This window comes from Natrix helvetica, assembly GCF_964273705.1.
Source record: "Natrix helvetica genome assembly, chromosome: 2".
Lineage (NCBI taxonomy): Eukaryota > Metazoa > Chordata > Lepidosauria > Squamata > Natricidae > Natrix > Natrix helvetica.
The window spans coordinates 74,515,321-74,534,668 of NC_138552.1; the positions used below are offsets into that span (position 1 = coordinate 74,515,321).

At 42.0% G+C, this 19,348-nt stretch overlaps 1 protein-coding gene across 2 annotated transcripts in view; it reads left to right on the forward strand.

The window, feature by feature from the left end:
• KANK1 (KN motif and ankyrin repeat domains 1) overlaps positions 1–19,348 on the forward strand; it is a 143,703-nt gene that overhangs the window by 44,355 nt on the left and 80,000 nt on the right. The window contains exon 1 of one of the 2 annotated variants that reach the window (XM_081942204.1): positions 17,756–17,795. The exons of the other annotated variant lie outside the window; for it this stretch is intronic. The gene's annotated coding sequence lies outside the window, so the exon portion shown is untranslated. Of the gene's footprint in view, positions 1–17,755; positions 17,796–19,348 lie in introns of those variants that run through there. 2 annotated transcript variants of the gene reach the window in all.

Consider the following 19,348-nt stretch of genomic DNA (forward strand, 5'->3'; position numbering starts at 1 on the left):
TCAAAGGTGTTGCTTAAAAGCTTTAGGTTTATTTAAAAAAAAGATTAATTGAACCAACATTCCTGATGAATCATTAGTTCGCATACTCAGCAGTGTCGACATAATGTAGCTGCTTTCATCAGAATGACAAAAGCAGCCTCCTTATCTTTTGGAAATACATGTGACATAGTGATGCTCATAGAAAATGGGTGGGGCTTGTGTTGCAATACTGCTTTTGTCAGTCTGATTTCCCTTGTCCCCTCTTCCCAGATACTACTGCTGATAGTTGCCCATCAGTCAATCATTTAAAAAAGAGAAGACATAATAGAACCGCGAGAAGTAGCTTTGGCAGTAGTAAATGCTAAAGGCCTTAAAAATCTAATTCTTAACTGTGGAAGATTGACTGTTACCTAAATCCCATCTGAATCTTTTTTTTTTTGAAAGCTGACCTTCCAAAATTAGCATAGAGGGAAAATTAGCTCGTGACATTTTTGCTATTTGGCTTTACAGGTGCAACCTGAATTTTTTCTGCATGCTGCTGCATGTTCACCTGAAAAAATTGAGACTGCCAAGAAACCCTCTTTCAAAATGTCAGTCAACCAAGATTTAAAAAACACATTCCAAACTAAAGAATCTTAAATGATAAGTTTTTAAATTTGTATGTAATTAGTTACAGTGTTATGGAGCTTTCCAAAAGGGGAAGTAGACTATTAAAAAATAAGCTTAAATAAGGCAAATCTTTTAAAATAAAATGGCTTGGATTAGAAATAACTTGACCATTTTAATACACGTGTTTGTGCATATTTGAACAAAAATAGGAGCATTTTATCCATTGCTTATGATGCCTTCACTTCTGCTTATTTCCCTTGTTCAGATCTGTTCTATTCAGTGGAATAGAATTAAAATGACTCCAAATATAGAAGCTGTATTCATAAATAGTTAGATTGGAGCTGTTGCAGTACTTTTTCACCTGTAATCAGAATTTGGATCTTAATTAAAGATCCAAAGGTCCACCACTAAGATCAAATATATCTTACCTTTGGAAAAGAAAAAGGACTTGGAACAGAACAGGATTGGAGCTGCTGGAGAGAAGGAGGGGGTGAGTCACAAGACAAAGACACTGAGGTGGGGACCCTTAAACTCCATATCATTTGAAGCTTCCTGAAGCTAGGATTGGAGCTGCTGGAGAGAAGGAGGGGGTGAGTCACAAGACAAAGACACTGAGGTGGGGGCCCTTAAACTCCATATCATTTGAAGCTTCCTGAAGCTAGGATTGGAGCTGCTGGAGAGAAGGAGGGGGTGAGTCACAAGACAAAGACACTGAGGTGGGGGCCCTTAAACTCCATATCATTTGAAGCTTCCTGAAGCTAGGATTGGAGCTGCTGGAGAGAAGGAGGGGGTGAGTCACAAGACAAAGACACTGAGGTGGGGGCCCTTAAACTCCATATCATTTGAAGCTTCCTGAAGCTAGGATTGGAGCTGCTGGAGAGAAGGAGGGGGTGAGTCACAAGACAAAGACACTGAGGTGGGGGCCCTTAAACTCCATATCATTTGAAGCTTCCTGAAGCTAGGATTGGAGCTGCTGGAGAGAAGGAGGGGGTGAGTCACAAGACAAAGACACTGAGGTGGGGGCCCTTAAACTCCATATCATTTGAAGCTTCCTGAAGCTAGGATTGGAGCTGCTGGAGAGAAGGAGGGGGTGAGTCACAAGACAAAGACACTGAGGTGGGGGCCCTTAAACTCCATATCATTTGAAGCTTCCTGAAGCTAGGATTGGAGCTGCTGGAGAGAAGGAGGGGGTGAGTCACAAGACAAAGACACTGAGGTGGGGGCCCTTAAACTCCATATCATTTGAAGCTTCCTGAAGCTAGGATTGGAGCTGCTGGAGAGAAGGAGGGGGTGAGTCACAAGACAAAGACACTGAGGTGGGGGCCCTTAAACTCCATATCATTTGAAGCTTCCTGAAGCTAGGATTGGAGCTGCTGGAGAGAAGGAGGGGGTGAGTCACAAGACAAAGACACTGAGGTGGGGGCCCTTAAACTCCATATCATTTGAAGCTTCCTGAAGCTAGGATTGGAGCTGCTGGAGAGAAGGAGGGGGTGAGTCACAAGACAAAGACACTGAGGTGGGGGCCCTTAAACTCCATATCATTTGAAGCTTCCTGAAGCTAGGATTGGAGCTGCTGGAGAGAAGGAGGGGGTGAGTCACAAGACAAAGACACTGAGGTGGGGGCCCTTAAACTCCATATCATTTGAAGCTTCCTGAAGCTAGGATTGGAGCTGCTGGAGAGAAGGAGGGGGTGAGTCACAAGACAAAGACACTGAGGTGGGGGCCCGCGCGCCTAACGGCGCGCGAATCATATATCTATAAACCAAAATAGCAATACATTCTGGATTAGTGTGTTTTAGATTGTGATTTTATTTATTTCAAAATGACTGGCTTAGTTCAATGTAATAGCTGTTTTGCACCTGTCTTTCGCAGTACTCTTTTCAAATTTGGATACTGTCCCCTTTGTAAACAAATTACGAGTCTACATAGGCAGATTACCTATCTAGAATCTGTAATCTGTGCTCTCCAAGCAGAAACTAGGTGTCTACGTCAGCCATTCCACTCTATGGTGAAGCCACACTATCAGCCCCCTCTGCCACAAAGATCTTGCAGGAGAAGAGCTGTCTGGACAACTGTGGGATCTGGCAGGTTGAGAGCTGTGAACCATAAACCCAAAGCTTTTGCTGTGACCCAGCAAAACAGATATAGTGCCCTTGCTGACCTTAATGGGGACACTAAAGAGATAGGTCAAGGCAGTTGTGATAATGATGACTCAAATAAGCAGGGGATCGTGGTCCAAAACGAAGAACTTTCTTCGGAAAGGCGAAAAGGGGAACCAGGTATCACACATCAGTCGCAGAAGAAGATCAAGGTATGTAAAAAGAGAAGTCACCTTCTGGTTGGTGATTCAATCGTAAGAGATGTTAATTTAGGAGAGGATAAGGAGGTTTTAAAAGAGGTCAGGTGTCTGCCAGGTGCTACTGCCAGCAGAGACAAGAGGCGTATTCTTAAGATAGTCAAGAATGCAAGTAAGGACTGTGACGTTGATGCTATTATACATCTTGGCACTAATGATCTATCCCAGAAAGATGTACTTTCTGTGCAGAATGATTTCCAGAACTTGGGGTATGAACTTAATAGTATAGGTTGTAGGCTTATCTTTTCAGAGGTTTTACCTGTATATAAGGAACAAAAAGGGAAGGGCCAGCGTGTAGCAGAGTTTAATGTTTGGCTAAAGGAGTGGTGTAAAAGGGAAGGCTTTGGTTTTATTAGTCATGAAGCCTGTAGCTGGTCCAATGAAAAACTGTACAAAAGAGATGGGTTGCACCCATCCAAGAAAGGAACTGAGTTACTTGGCATTAAATTCACAGATTTTCTTGATAAACATTTAAACTGAAGAGCGGGGACAGAGAATTAATAGATACAGAACATCTCTGTCCCCAGCAAACTAAAATTCATAGGGTTATAAATGCATGTAACATAGATGTGTGTGTGGGTAAGATTATCACTCCTGCTGTCAAGCAAAACCAAGCATGTAATAGTGATTGTCATACCATGTGCATGAATCACACAAGTGGCAAGAAAATAGGGGCAGTCAGGCATAATACAGGTTATGTAGACAGTAAACACAAGGTCAATCAAAATGGACTCAAATGTCTATATACCAATGCACAGAGTATGAGGAATAAACAGGGAGAATTAGAAATTCAAGTAAAAGAGGGCAGATATGATATTATTGCCATTACAGAAACTTGGTGGGATGAAACTGACAAATGGAACATACAGCTAGAAGGATTTAAATTATTTAAAAGAAATAGACCAAATAAAAGAGGAGGTGGAGTTGCACTATATATAAGAAATAACTATGTCTCTACAGAAATAGAGCACAACAATAATGAGAACTATCTTGAATGCATTTGGGTCAATATTAAAGGTTGTGGGGGAAATGACATTGCCATAGGTCTATACTACAGGCCACCCAACCAAGCAGAGGAAGAAGATGAACTTTTTGCTAGTCAGCTAACTAAGGTATGTAGGAAGCACACCACAATAGTAATGGGAGATTTTAACTACCCTGACATCAACTGGGAAACAAACTCTGCACCAAGTGGAAGATCCAACAGGTTCCTAACAAACCTAGCAGACAACTTTGTTTTCCAAAAAGTAGAGAAGGAAACAAGGGGATCAGCCATACTGGACTTAATTCTCACTAACAGAGAGGAAATGATAGAAGGTGTTGAAGCCATAGGAACCCTGGGGGCAAGTGACCATGCAATATTGGAATTCAACATTATCCAAACACAAGTAGTAGAACAAAGTCAAACTAGAGTCTTGGACTTTAAGAAAGCTAATTTCAATAAACTTAGAGAGAGCTTGGGAAAAATTCCATGGATGAGAATCCTCGAGGGGAAAACAACTCAAGAAGCTTGGGAAATTTTGAAAAATGAGATTAGAAAAGCCCAGTCTAACACAATACCAATGAAGAAGAAAAACAACAGCTCCCAAAAGAAACCAGCATGGCTACATAAACAACTATCTGAGAAACTGAAAGACAAAAAAAGTAAGTATAAAAAGTGGAAGGAGGGGGACATAACTAAGGCAGAATATCAGCAAATAGCCCGAGCCTGTAAAGATGAAGTGAGGAAAGCTAAGGCTCACAATGAAGAAAGGCTTGCCACAAAAGTAAAAATTAACAAAAAAAGCTTCTTCCAACATGTTAAAAACAAGAAAAAAGTTAAGGAAACAATTGGTCCATTGCTAGGAGAAAGTGGCAAGAAGGTGACAAGCAACAGGGAGAAAGCAGAACTATTTAACTCATGTTTTGCATCTGTCTTTACACAAAGGGATAAAACAGTCCAACCTATCAAAAGCAGCACCACAAAATTAGGAACACAAATTGAAATAGGGAAGAAAATGGTAAGTGAGCACCTGTCTACCCTAGATGAGTTCAAATCACCAGGACCGGATGGATTACACCCCAGAGTTCTGAAGGAACTAGCAGACGAGATCTCAGAACCACTGAATTATATCTTTCAGAGATCCTGGAACACCGGGGAACTACCAGAGGACTGGAAAAGAGCTGATGTGGTTCCCATCTTCAAAAAAGGGAAAAAATTAGATCTAGGAAACTACAGACCTATCAGCCTAACCTCAATACCAGGAAAGATTCTGGAAAAAATAATCAAGCAACGAATTTGCGAACACCTAGAAGCAAACAAAGTAATAGCCAAAAGCCAACATGGATTTGTCAAAAACAGATCATGCCAGACTAATCTTATTGCATTCTTTGATAATGTGACAAAATTAGTGGACCAGAGGAATGCCGTTGATATAGTTTACTTGGACTTCAGTAAGGCTTTTGATAAGGTAGACCATAACCTACTACTAGATAAAGTAGAAGAATGTGGGTTAGACAGCATCACCACCAGATGGATTGGTAACTGGCTGACCAACCGCACTCAACGTGTAGTTCTCAATGGAACTGCATCTACATGGAGGGAAGTATGCAGTGGAGTACCCCAAGGCTCTGTTTTAGGCCCAGTACTCTTCAACATCTTCATCAATGATTTGGATGAGGGAATAAATGGGGAACTCATCAAATTTGCAGATGATACCAAGCTGGCAGGAATAGCCAACACTCCAGAAGATAGGCTTAAGATACAGAAGGATCTTGACAAACTTGAACATTGGGCACTATCTAATAAAATGAAATTCAATGGTGAAAAGAGTAAGGTTCTACATTTAGGCAACAAAAACGGAATGCACAGGTACAGTATAGGTGATACCATACTCAGTAGTAGTAATTGTGAAAGGGATCTTGGAGTCCTAGTGGACAACCATTTAAATATGAGCCAGCAGTGTGCAGCAGCTGCCAAAAAAGCCAACACAGTTCTAGGCTGCATCAACAGAGGGATAGAATCAAGATCACGTGAAGTGTTAATACCACTTTATAATGCCTTGGTAAGGCCACACTTGGAATACTGCATTCAGTTCTGGTCGCCACGATGTAAAAAAGATGTGGAGACTCTAGAAAGAGTGCAGAGAAGAGCAACAAAGATGATTAGGGGACTGGAGACTAAAACATATGAAGAACGGTTGCAGGAACTGGGTATGTTTAGCTTAAGAGAAAGAAGGACTAGGGGAGACATGATAGCATTATTCCAATATCTCAGAGGTTGCCACAAAGAAGAGGGAGTCAAACTATTCTCCAAAGCACCTGAGGGTAGAACAAGAAGCAATGGGTGGAAACTAATCAAGGAGAGAAGCAATTTAGAACTGAGGAGGAATTTCCTGACAGTGAGAACAATTAATCAGTGGAACAGCTTGCCTCCAGAAGTTGTGAATGCCCCAACACTGGAAGTCTTTAAGAAGATGTTGGATAGCTATTTGTCTGAAACGGTATAGGGTTTCCTGCCTAGGCAGGGGGTTGGACTAGAAGACCTCCAAGGTCCCTTCCAACTCTACTATTGTATTGTATTGAACCATCTACAAACATTCTCTTTACAATTTTATTAGCATTTACAAATATAAAGATAATAGGCTAACACAAGCTAAGGAAAAATATAAAAAGAGAAATTCAAAGAGATAGAAAAAAGAAAATATAAGGAAAAAAGATGTCCATTTTAACCATCTTGTTGGAATAAAAGATTAATTGGGAATAAAAAGGAATGTATAGGAATGATGGGAAATAAAATTGCTTTTCTGCAAACAGCACGTGACACCATCTCTAGTTTCCCATTGGCTGACCTCAACATTGTATGAATGGGTCTACATAAGTCACCCACAGTTAAGCTGATTTTAAAAGCAACTCTAGAACTTCATTCACTGCAAATCAATGAACATTCTGGAATTTATTTGGTGAAGAGTCTTATTCTTTAGCTTGATTTTGCAGCCAAATACATTTAGACATATTTGGTACAATGCAGAAGGAAGTATGATTGTCATTTTTGGAAATGCAGTACTTAAAATAACAAGATATGAGAGGATGGGGAGACTTAACCCTAAACAGCTGAATTTGACGGGGTCCTCATTTATGCTTGCTGAAAAACAAAAATAATTTCCTCAGCCTACTGCTTATCAACTGGCAGTTGTTGGGTGTTTGCATTTTCAGTGTTAAGCCAGAGGAAACTGGAATGTTCCTACATCCGGAATTTGCTTGGTATTAAATGTAGTCTCTGAAAGAGATTCCTTTTGCATTAGTATTTGACATTAACATTTTCATGTTTCCCTGCTGCTTTGGGGGAAGAACGGTGCTTTGGTGATTTTATTTGTATTTCTTTATACAATACGAGTGACATGGGTATTTTGGTGTTAGATACAGTTTCATTTCAGAAGAATACTTTTGATGCCTACTGAGCTGTTAATTTCTTCCAGGTTATTTGCAATGGCTAGTACACTGCAAAAGAAATATGAGTGTGCGCATAGTTTATTACTCAATCAGAAACAGGGTCAGAAAAAAAGGATGTTTTTGTTGACTAATACACAGCTGACGTTTGCAATTGACTGTTGGTGATTTTGTCAATGCCGTTGGTGTTCAGGTGATACGTCAAATGTTTTGGGATTGCACACAAGGTGTTCTTCACTTTCTTCTGCCATGTTCATTCTACATCTATTAGCAGGTTTTTGTATTTTGGGATTTTCTCCAGTTACTATTGTTCATTACACAGCCAGCCAGGTGTTTAGGTTGGATTTGGCATTGTTATCCACCTATCAAGTCAGATGTTTATTATTTATTTGAATGTGTTGCTGCCCAATTGGGCAAGTGTTTACCATGCTCCCATGAGCAATAAAAATGTGGTGAATCCAACTCTAATAGCACCCTCTACCCAGTTTTTCAATTTTGACTGGGAAGTTTTAAAAGACGTTTATTAACACATTTTCTTCAATAAAAAAAGTCTTTTTAAAAGATATTCTAATTCAACCCAGGCAGGATAGAGATTGAACAAATGGACTGTTAAGGCAGGTCTTAAAAGTAGCTTCATGAGTACTCCGTTAGTAAAATCTCTTGAAATTCAGTTGATAGTCATGTTTATAATATTTCAGTGTCTTCGAAATTAAAAGTGATACAAAATGTCATGTTATGTTTGCATAATTTTTAATGTTTAAGGAAAATTAAAAGAGATATCTGTTAGATTTTCCTCTGAAAAAAATCAGATCTTTACTACTCAGAAGGACAACAAAGGTCTGGCCTGGTTCCAAATGATTTAATGATAATCAAATCTAATCTAGACTGGGGAAAAACAAAACCTGTATAAAGGCAAGAAAAAAACATATTCTACCCTGCATATGTGTCTATGAAGTCAACAGGAATTGAGCTTGACTTGAAGGAGAGTTTTAAGTTTTAAACATTTTCAATAGTTTTAAAATATTATTCCACTCTGAAAAGTCATGGAGCTTTGCATTAAATTGTGTTACTTATGATGTAGATTGTCAGCAAGTTTAGTGTTATCCTTTTTTTTTTTTTAGATGCAACAAATCATTATTGTAATTCTAGAATGGGCTTTCAGTGGGTTGAAGTATGTGAATCATCCTCCAGTGCACCAATTCCTCGCGAGACTCCCGGTGACAGATGAGTTGAACCTGTAAAGATTTTGTTTAGATCTAAATGATTGCTCTCATGGTAGTCTGGTTTGTAAGTCAAATGAACAGCAGTAGCCTGAGAAAAAGTTTTTTTTTCCTTGTCTTTGAAACTGTTGTCCTTGAAAATCCTTTCCTGAAAGGTGAGGATCTTCTGGAAATAGGCAGAATAATATGTGATGGGTTCAGAAAGAATGAATTGTTGAAAAGTGACGAAAGCTTGTATATATTCTGCCAGTCAGTTTAAAAGATGCAGACTCTGGAAGACTCCAAAGGCCCTAAGAGTTCTCTTAAATAAATTAATATAATTTCTGTAATAATTTGTTGATTGAGTTCATATTTCTGATAAAAATGTTCCCCCTGCAAGTTGGGCCTCTGTTAAATATGAGATAAATATTAAATAAACAAAACAAGATTAAAAACTTAACATAAGCTTATTCTGAATAGGAAATGAAAATATCTGTTCACCAGCTTGCTCGTCCCTCTTGACCAAATACACCAACTTCCTGGGGTTGGTGTTCCATTGTTACGTTGAGTCTTGAACTCTTTCAACTTTTGCTGGGTTAGAAGTACCTTAGGTGTGGTGACATCTGAAACCATATCCTCCTTTGGGTGGGTACTGTACTTTTGGATTTCTAGAACTGGTTTAGACTTCATCTTCAGCAAGTCATTTGATGTGTCTCTACACCTCTGGCATCCATTTTGTTTTCTGTAGAGCAACCAGAATGTGGTTGCCAAGGTGCCTTATAGGACACAAAAAGACCAGATACAAGTTCGCAGAACTCTTTGGATGATGGCATTGTGTTCAATAGAGTATAAAAAGACATTTAGAGATTTAAAGTTAACTATCATATCCACACATACAATATATTAATAATAAAATGAAAAAGGCCTTAAGACTACTTTCAAGCCTGCTTCTGATGTACTTCAATATGCCCACATTAAATGTTTTTGGCTCATTAATCTCCATGCCCCACCTGATTTCATTTTGATTTATGTATGAATTTTAAATATAGACAGGTTTAAATGTAGGTTACAAGAATAATTTTTAATCCAGTAGAATATAAACACAATAAACAAATGTTATTTATCAGATGTAATGTAAATTCGTTCTAAAATGTAATGTAATGTAATACACTCCAGGAGTATAGCATGGGATTAGGGGGGAAAAAGACAGAGATAAGTTAACATCTTTCCAAGCCTAGGTTTACTAGCTCTAGCAACAAAAATTCAGTTACTGCTAGAAGGCGGTAGAAATATATAAGATTCTCTTTGGTGCTACCTAATGGTTGCCCAAATTTTGCAGCCCAGATTAGGCAGCCCTAGCCAACCAACCCTAAAGTTTATAGCAGCGATGGCGAACCTTTTTTGGCTCGTGTGCCACAAGTGGGGGGAGCGCAGGAGGGTCATGTGCGGGCATGCTGCACCCATAATGCAATGCGCGATTCCCAGTGCGCATGCGTGCACTACAGGCACTCCCCACTCCATTTTTACATGCTTTTTTCGCCCTCCCCAGGCTCCAGAGGCTTTATAGGAGCCTGGGGAGGGCGAAAACAGCCTCCCCCGCCCCCCCGGACGCCCTCCAGAGGTGTCAGGGAAGCCTCCAGACAGTCCCTGAAGCCTTCGGAGCGCTCAAAACGACCCTCCGAGCAAACCGGAAGTGACTTCCGGTTTGCTCGGAGGGTCGTTTTAAGCATTCCGAAGACTTCAGGGACTGTCTGGAGGCTTCCCTGACGCCTACAGAGGGCATCCGAGGGAGCGGGGGAGGCTCTTTTCGCCCTCCCCAGGTTCCTATAAAGCCTCTGGAGCCTGGGGAGGGCGAAAAATGGCTTTAAAAAAGGGTGAACTCAGCCTCGCGTGCCCTGACAAATGGCTCCGCGTGCCACCTGTGGCACACGTGCCATAGGTTCGCCATCACTGGTTTATAGCAATAACTTCTTAAATAACTTTAATGCAACTAAATCTAAGAAATATGACTGAAGAGATGATGGATGTTCTTACTGGCAACTTAACACAGTGATTCAGTTGCCATCTACTTTCTGCCAATTGCACACTGTTTATCACAACCCTATTTATTTAAGTTGTCAAGGCAAACCAATTAGGGAGTAGCAAGGCAACTGTTAAATCATCACTAAGAAATCAGTTAACTTTATTCTTCCATTCACTTTCATGAAAGTTCATATAAGAATTCTACACTGGCCTGCTTGTCTAATGTAAACAAAATATATGAAAAAAAGGCTTTAAAAACAGAACATTAATTCAGAGAATATTGGATAATTTAATCTAATACTATAGTTTTTGGTCTATTGTTTCTTGACTGCTTAAATGATTAGGTGGCACCAAGTTTGTGTTGATTTTAGTGACCACATAGACTCTGGGATGGCCTGTTCCTAGCTAAATAAAATTTAGACATTCAATAGAGTCCTGTATTCATTGATACTTATGTTATAGGTAGTTTTCTTAATTAGGTTATAGGTAGTTGATACTTAGTTTGTTATAAGTAGTTCTCTCCTTTCAACCATAATTGAGCCCAAAATTTCTATTGCTAAATGAGACAGTTAAGTGAATTTTGCTCCATTCTATGATATTTCTTAAGTGAATTGCTGCAGTTAATTTAGTAGTATGGTTGATAAGTGAATCTGGCTTCCCCATTGACCTTGCTTGTCAGTAGGCTACAAAAGATTATTTGCATGACCCTGCAAAACTCATAAATATGAGTCGGTTTCCAAACATTTGACTATTTTGATCATGTGACCATGGGATGTCGCAATGGTTGTACCCGTGAAAAATGGCCACAAGTCACTTTTTCAGTGCTTTTGTAACTTCGAACAGTTATTAAATAAACTGTTGTAAGTTGAGGATTACCTGTACAGATGGGCAAAATATAAAAATAAAGAGCCTTTTACTTTTAAATTGGGGAAGCCCTGACAGCTGTTCAGGGAGTGATCACTAGGGCCTCAGCAATTATTTTGGAGATGTGATAATTGGCACAGATGTGGCTAATCCTCTTCTTTCTGACCTTTGCCTATATTTTAAAATAGATGCTGGCTGGGATTTGACTAGGTACATGGAATGAAATAGTTCAAGGATGTCCAACCTTGCCAACTTTAAGATTTGTGGATTTCAACTGGATGAGGGATCCTGGGAGTTGAAATCCACAAGTCTTAAATTTGCCAAGTTTGGACACCCCTGGTTAAGTAGCTTAAGCTGTGGGACAAAAGTCAAATTTGTGGAATGCGATCACCAGAGCAAAGAGGAATGGGGTGGCCATAGTCGGATTTCCAAAGTGAAGCTGGGTGTAATGTTGATGACATGATTAAAAAACATTTCCTGGCTTCTGTTTTCTGTACCTCATGAAAATACAGTAACCAAAATGATAGCATTGAGTAATAGCTAAAGAAGATGGTTGTAAAATAGCTTGGTGACAGTGCTCTATAAAGATCTGAAACCACTGATTATGCATTCATGTATAAAAAGGTGAGATTTGATTTCTATGTGTTTGCCATAGCATTGAAAGAGAGGAAAGTTTTACCCATTGGCTTTATCTCCCCTACAGTGATCCCAAGTTCAGCTAAAATAGTGAGATTTCTGTGTATCCAATTCTGAAAGTTCTCTACATGTCCTTGGGGACTTGTTTGTGCAGAGTGTGTGTACGCGCGCGCACACACATACACACAGCAGAATTGTAGATGATGGGAGAAAAAAAAGTCTATTTGATGATATCTATCTTTTCCTCTGTTTGAACAGCTCTGAGAAGAGGGTGGAAGGACAGGCTATGCAGAACTGCTGACCTTATGCACACTTTATTATAGCTGGTAACTGATATTCAAGAACGAAGCCAATAAATGCTAGAGCTAGCTTAATAAACAATTTCTCAGGGAGGGGCCCTTGGCTGTTAGAAGGTTGATATTTTTGAGGTACCAATACTGCTGGTAACGGTTCCATTATTCCTTATACAATTTTAAAGGAACATGATACATGATCTCGTCTCTTGTCAGTAAGCGTTTGAACTGCTGGTGACTAGCTGCAAATCAGCTTTAACCCAGAACTAGGAAAGTGCTCTCTTTTTGATACAGTATTTTGACTGACAAAGGAGAATCCAAGCCATAGAGGTGAGAAATTGGATAGCTATAATGTATTATTTAAGAAGATGCTGTTTTTCAATAAAAATAAAAATAATATAATTCAATACCCTATTATTAAAAAAAACCGGATTAAAATTATGGAACTGTGGAATAATGTAAAATAAAATAAAAATATTTCAGAGACAGCTGAAAGTGACCCCACAGGATTGGCGTCATATTGATAAATAAATCTTAGAAGTGCCTGTGTAGGAGATGTTATTTAATATAAGCAACTTTTGTATTCATTATGTGAATTACTATTACTAGAAGCCTCAATTCTAGCAACATTGTAATTTTAAATTAAATTCATTTTTAATGCAGACTTTTCTAGGGAATAATAATGAAAATATGCTAACTACTACACAATTAAAATTAAGAGTTGGTAAACAAAAGCTATCAATTTATTTGCAATATATACATGCATATTAAATCTTTGATCATATTTTAATATTTAAGAAAGATCATCAAATGATCTAGCTTTGAATGGTAAATATGGGTTAGAAATTTTTGGAATGATGCCATTTGAACATTTCTATCTTGTCCATTTGAACAATGTTTCTTTTTTAAAAAAAAAAGAATTTTATTGGTTTTTAAACATTTATGGGAAAAGGTAAAGGGGTACATAGAAAATTTTGGCAGCTCCCACGCTAGTGGTAGAAATCCCTCCAAATCTCATAATTTTTACAATATTAAAAACAACGTATAAAAGATAAGCAAAAAACAGAATCTTATTCTATGTTGTATCAACCATGTGTTCAATCATTTTTCCTTTGTCACTTTCTAGTATATCATATACTACAAATATTTCAAATACTTTTATTTTTGTGACCTGAGCCTTTTCGATATTGCTCCTTCCTCCCTGTCCCCAGGTGGAGCCACAGCCACCCCCTTCATATCTTGTACCTTGCTACCCTTTTCACTACCTTGTGTTCGTCCTCTAGAAGAGAGAAATGTTTTTTAATGAAGGCTTCAGCCTCCTGCACTGTATTAATTCTAATTTTATTTCCCTCCCAAAAGATCAACATTCCCTCTGGCAATAACAATCTAAGCCAAACTCCTTCCATGACAGCCATGGACCTGACCCAATTAATTCAGGGCCCTACCCACGAAGGGGGCCACACGTTGGACCTTGTTTTTGTCTCTGGCCAGTGGACGAGTGATCTGGGAATAGGGGATTTAACTATCACTCCCCTGTCATGGTCGGATCACTCACTTCTCCGACTTGACTTCCCTGGTGCTACCCCCCGTTGCGGGGAGGCGGAGCCGGAAGGCATTAGATGGTTCCGTCCCAAGCGCCTGATGGAACCAGATAAGTTCCAGACGGAGCTTGGGCCACCTCCTGTAGACCTGACCCGCCCCCGGGTGGAGGACCTGGTAGCTGCATGGAATAGTGCGACTGCCGGGGCCCTTGACTGGGTGGCGCCTCTGCGGCCTCTCCTGCGGCAACGAACCACCCTGGCTCCTTGGTTTACCGAGGAGCTAAGGGTGATGAAACACCACAAGAGACGCCTAGAGAGTCGTTGGAGATCCTCCCACTCTGAATTTGACCGAGCACAGGCACGAACCTACTTAAGGACGTACCTTGTGGCATTAAGAGCGGCCAAACGTCACCATTGTGCCGCTCTTATTGCGTCTGCAGATAACCGCCCTGCTGCCCTGTTCCGGGTGACCCGCTCCCTCTTGTTTCAGAGGCCGCGGGAAGCCCCTTTACAGGGCAGAGCAGAGGAGTTTGGGAAATATCTGCAGGACAAAGTTGCTCAAATCCGGATGGGATGGGTCCCTTTCAGTGGTCCAGTGGAGACGCCCGTGGCGAGTCTTGAGAGACCATTCTGGGAGGAGTTTGACTCGGTTGCCATCGAGGATTTGGACAAGTTACGTGGACGTCTGCGACCTACCACATGTTTATTGGACCTGTGCCCCTCCTGGCTTGTACTGGCATCCTGGGAGGTTACACGCGACTGGCTCCTGGGCCTAGTGAACGCTTCGTTGGGCGAGGGGTCTCTGCCGGCCGCCTTGAAAGAGGCGGTTGTGAGACCCCTACTCAAGAAGCCTTCCCTGGACCCAACGGAGCTAGCTAATTATCGTCCAGTCTCCAACCTTCCCTTTTTAGCGAAGGTTGTAGAGAGTGTGGTGGCCCAACAGTTTCCACGTCACTTGGAGGAGAATGATTATCTAGACCCGCGCCAGTCCGGCTTCCGACCCGGGCACAGCACGGAGACGGCCTTGGTCGCGTTGGTTGATGATCTCTGGAGGGCCAGAGATAGGGGTTGTTCCTCTGTCCTGGTCCTATTAGATCTCTCGGCGGCTTTCGATACCATCGACCATGGTATCCTGTTGCACCGGCTATGGGGGTTGGGAGTCAGGGGCACCGTTTTGCGGTGGTTCGGCTCCTACCTCTCCGGCCGGACGCAACGTGTGTTGGCAGGGGAGCAGAGATCGACCCTGAACCCCTCACTTGCGGGGTGCCACAGGGGTCGGTTCTCTCGCCACTCCTGTTCAACACATACATGAAACCGCTGGGCGAGATCATCCGTGGCTTTGGGGTGGGATACCATCTGTATGCTGATGACACTCAGCTGTACATCTCCACCCTGAACCACCCCAACGAGGCCGTCGAAATGATGTCCCAGTGCTTGGAAGCCGTACGGGTCTGGATGGATGACAACCGACTTAAACTCAACCCCTCCAAGACGGAGTGGCTGTGGCTCCCGGCCCCCCGGTTCAACCAGTTGCTTCCATCTCTGGCCATTGGGGGCGAGCAACTGGCCCTCATGGAACGGGCGCGCAATTTGGGCGTCCTCCTAGATGCCCGGCTGTCCATGGATGACCATGTAACAGCCGTGGCAAGGGGGGCGTTCCACCAGGTCCGCCTGGTGCGCCAATTGCGCCCCTTATTGGACCGGGATGCCTTGCGCACAGTCACCCATGCGCTAGTGACGTCTCGCCTGGACTACTGCAATGCTCTCTACATGGGGCTTCCCTTGAGATGCACTCGGAGACTACAGTTGGTTCAGAATGCGGCCGCGCGGGTGATTATGGGGAGGACTAGGTTCTCCTATGTAACACCTCTCCTGCGTGAGCTGCACTGGCTTCCTGTGGTCTATCGGGTGCGTTTCAAGGTTTTGATTACGATCTTTAAAGCGCTCTATGGCATAGGACCTAGTTATTTGCGGGATCGCATCCTGCCCCATACATCCCTACGACCAATCCGCTCACACAGAGAGGGACTTCTCCGGGTGCCGTCCGCTAAACAGTGTCGGGGGGCGACACCCAGGAGCAGGGCCTTCTCTGTGATGGGCCCAGCCCTGTGGAATGACCTCCCCCTTGACATCAGGATTACTTCCGATCTCCGCTCCTTCCGTGTAAAGCTCAAGACCCACCTCTTTCAATTATCTGGCCTGGCTCAACCGTAGTTTATCCTCCTCCTGACAGTCCTTTTTAAATTGTATTTTATCATGGGATATTTTAATGGCTAATTTTAATTTTCTATTTTATTATTAATGTGATTTATGTTTGATTACTACCTCCTCCATGTATGTATATGTATGTATATGTGTGTATCTGTATGTCTATATGTATGTATGTATATTTTTATTGTACGCCGCCCCGAGTCCCTTGCGGAGAGGGAGCAGCTAACAAATTAAAAATTTGAATTTTGAATTTTTTATTGTATAATTTCTTTGATAAGGAGGAATACTTCCTCCTTCTTTCTCTTGTCTTTTTCGGAATTTGCTTAAGAATGGTGATTTCTTCATCTTTATATTTTAGTGGTCCCTCCCTTTGGGCCCCAAGCACCTCATCCTTTGTGGTCTTCCTGAGAAATTTAACATGTACCTCCCTTGGAACATTATGGCTTCTAGCATATGCTGAATTAATCCTGTAAACCAGATCCATATCCCACCACAGCTGTTCTTTGTCTCTCTTAATGTATTCTGCTAAAATTGTACTCATAATATCCTTAAGGTCTTCATTTTCTGTCTCTGGTAGGTTCTGGAATCTGAGAAAAAAGGTCATTCTTTCAAATTCTATTTTTGCCATAAAGATTTCCAGGTGTACATTTCCCTTCCAGATTGCCTTAACCTCCTCCCCCAGCCCAGCCGCTCCCTCCTCCAACACCACAATTCTCTGTTTGTTTTCTGAAATATGATGTTTAACATCTCTGAGTTCATCTTTGAGATCTGTCACCTCTTTTTTCAACTCATTTTGACCCCTCATAATTTCTTGAAACATTTGGGAAACAGATAGCTCTTTTGGGCTCTCTCTAGACCCTTCTTGTTGTAACAATGAAGTAATTTTTGTTTGCTGCATGCTTGGACTGGAGGTGGCAGATGCAGGAGCCGAAAATGACTTGCCCGTTGGTGGTTTTTAGGCCCCATTTGTCTAAGTTCAGAGATGTGTATAAGTCTTTTACAAAGAAAATGGTGTCAGCGGATTGTGCAGCTGTGCCGATCCAAGGAGGCAGGCAAATCGGAAAGCGAAGAGTTAATTCTCCTTCACAGTTCCAAGGCACCGAGGCATACCATAAAGGGGAGGGTCAGATAATCAAAATCCAGGAAGACCACATTACAGGGGAGGTCCCGGTCTCCCTCAGAGAGGGTAATAAAACAATACCAGAGGGGTTTTTTTCCCTGAAGGTAGTTTCAAAAGGCAGACTTCATTTGTAAGTGCAAAAACAAAGATGGAAGGGAGCCATCTTGGCTCCTCCTTTCACAGGGAGAAGAATGGAGATCTCCATAAAGTTTTTTTTTAAAAGACAGCTCAGCAATCATCTCTTGCAATTGTGATAGCGATCTTTCTCACATAGTTAGTTCAAGTGACGAGTGTATATTTGCTGCCTTGAGTTAAAAGGTAAGATAAAAATCAAATTGGTAGGTAAGTTGTTAGGTGGCTTGCTTTAGTTATCATATAATAACTTTCAAATATACTTAGAAAAATCTGAATACTTTATCAGCACTCAGTAATTATATTTTGATTACCGGTAGTTAATTACTGTATTTCTCTTACTTACTGTAGCAATACCTCTACCACCTATCCAACCTCACACTTGCTCCATTGTGATGGCAGCAGGTAAGAAACCTGGTAAAATCTGATCAAATCTAAATAATATTAACATTTCAAGGATTAGTTACCTTCAGTGTAAGTGCTGAATAAGGAAAGATTTTAAATTAGTGATCATGGTCTAGAGCAGTGATGGCGAACCTATGGCGTGCGTGCCACAGGTGGCACGCAGAGCCATTTGTCAGGGCACACAAGACGTTGCCCTTTCAGTTGGCCAGCGCGCATGCCAACTGAGTTCACCCTTTTTTAAAGCCATTTTCACCCTCCCCAGGCTCCAGAGGCTTTATAGGAGCCTGAGGAGGGTGAAAAGAGCCCCCCCGCCCCCTCTGGAGGCCCTCCGGAAGCTTCATGAGCTTCTCTGAAGCCTCCGGAGCGCAAAAAAACGGCCCTATGGGCAAACCGGAAGTTCGGGAACGGACTTCCTGTTTGCTCAGAGGGTCGTTTTGACTGCTCCTGAGGCTTCAGGGAAGCCTCTTGAAGGTCCCTGAAGCCTTTGAAGCACTTAAAACGACCCTCCGAGCAAACCGGAAGTGACTTCCTGTTTGCTCGGAGGGTCGTTTTGAGCCCTCCGAAGGCTTCAGGGAAGCCTCTTGAAGATCCCTGAAGCCTTCGCAGAGCTTAAAAAGATCCTCCGAGCAAACCGGAAGTCACTTCTGGTTTGCTTGGAGGGTTGTTTTGAGCCCTCCGAAGGCTTCAGGGAAGCCTCTTGAAGATCCCTCAAGCCTTCGCAGAGCTTAAAAAGATCCTCCGAGCAAACCGGAAGTCACTTCTGGTTTGCTCGGAGGGTCGTTTTGACTGCTTCGGAGGCTTCAGGGAATCCTCTTGAAGGTCCCTGAAGCCTCCGGAGGGCTTCCGGAGGGTCGGGGGAGGCTGTTTTCGCCCTCCCCTTGCTCCTATAAAGCCTCTGGAGCCTGGGGAAGGCGAAAAAAGCATGCAATAATGGGGGGGAGGTCGCACCTGTAGTGTGCACATGCGCATTGGAGGGTCACACATTGCATTATGGGTGCGGCACGCCTGCACACAACCCCCCCTGCGCTTCCCCCACTTATGGCACGCGAGCCAAAAAAGGTTCGCCATCGCTGGTCTAGAGAACAGATTTCCTGACATTTTGTTTGCAACTGTGGATAGCATTTTCGTAGGGAAAGTGCTCTGCTATGTAGACCACAAGCAACTGAGAAGACAATAGCACATCAAATGATTACAATACATACCCCTGCATAAAGAGCCTACTGAGATCAACAAACATCCTAACAGCTTCAACAAGAAAGAAGAGAACTGAAAATGAATGAAGTCTTGTTACCTGCATGTACTACACCAAGATCAACCAAGAATTGGTTTTCCAAAGTAGCGAAACCAGAAACGTGTCTGGACAAGGACCCAATAGGGTCTCAGTTGCTCAGACTAACCAAACAGAACCCAGCACAAAACAAGAAACAATCTGAAATTATCATTCAAAAATGGCCAAGCAGAAACTGGCACGAACAGCTGATCAATCCTAAATCAACATCATCAAACAACCAGTCAGCATCGGACACAAAGAACCAATCAGAAACCAGCTCAGT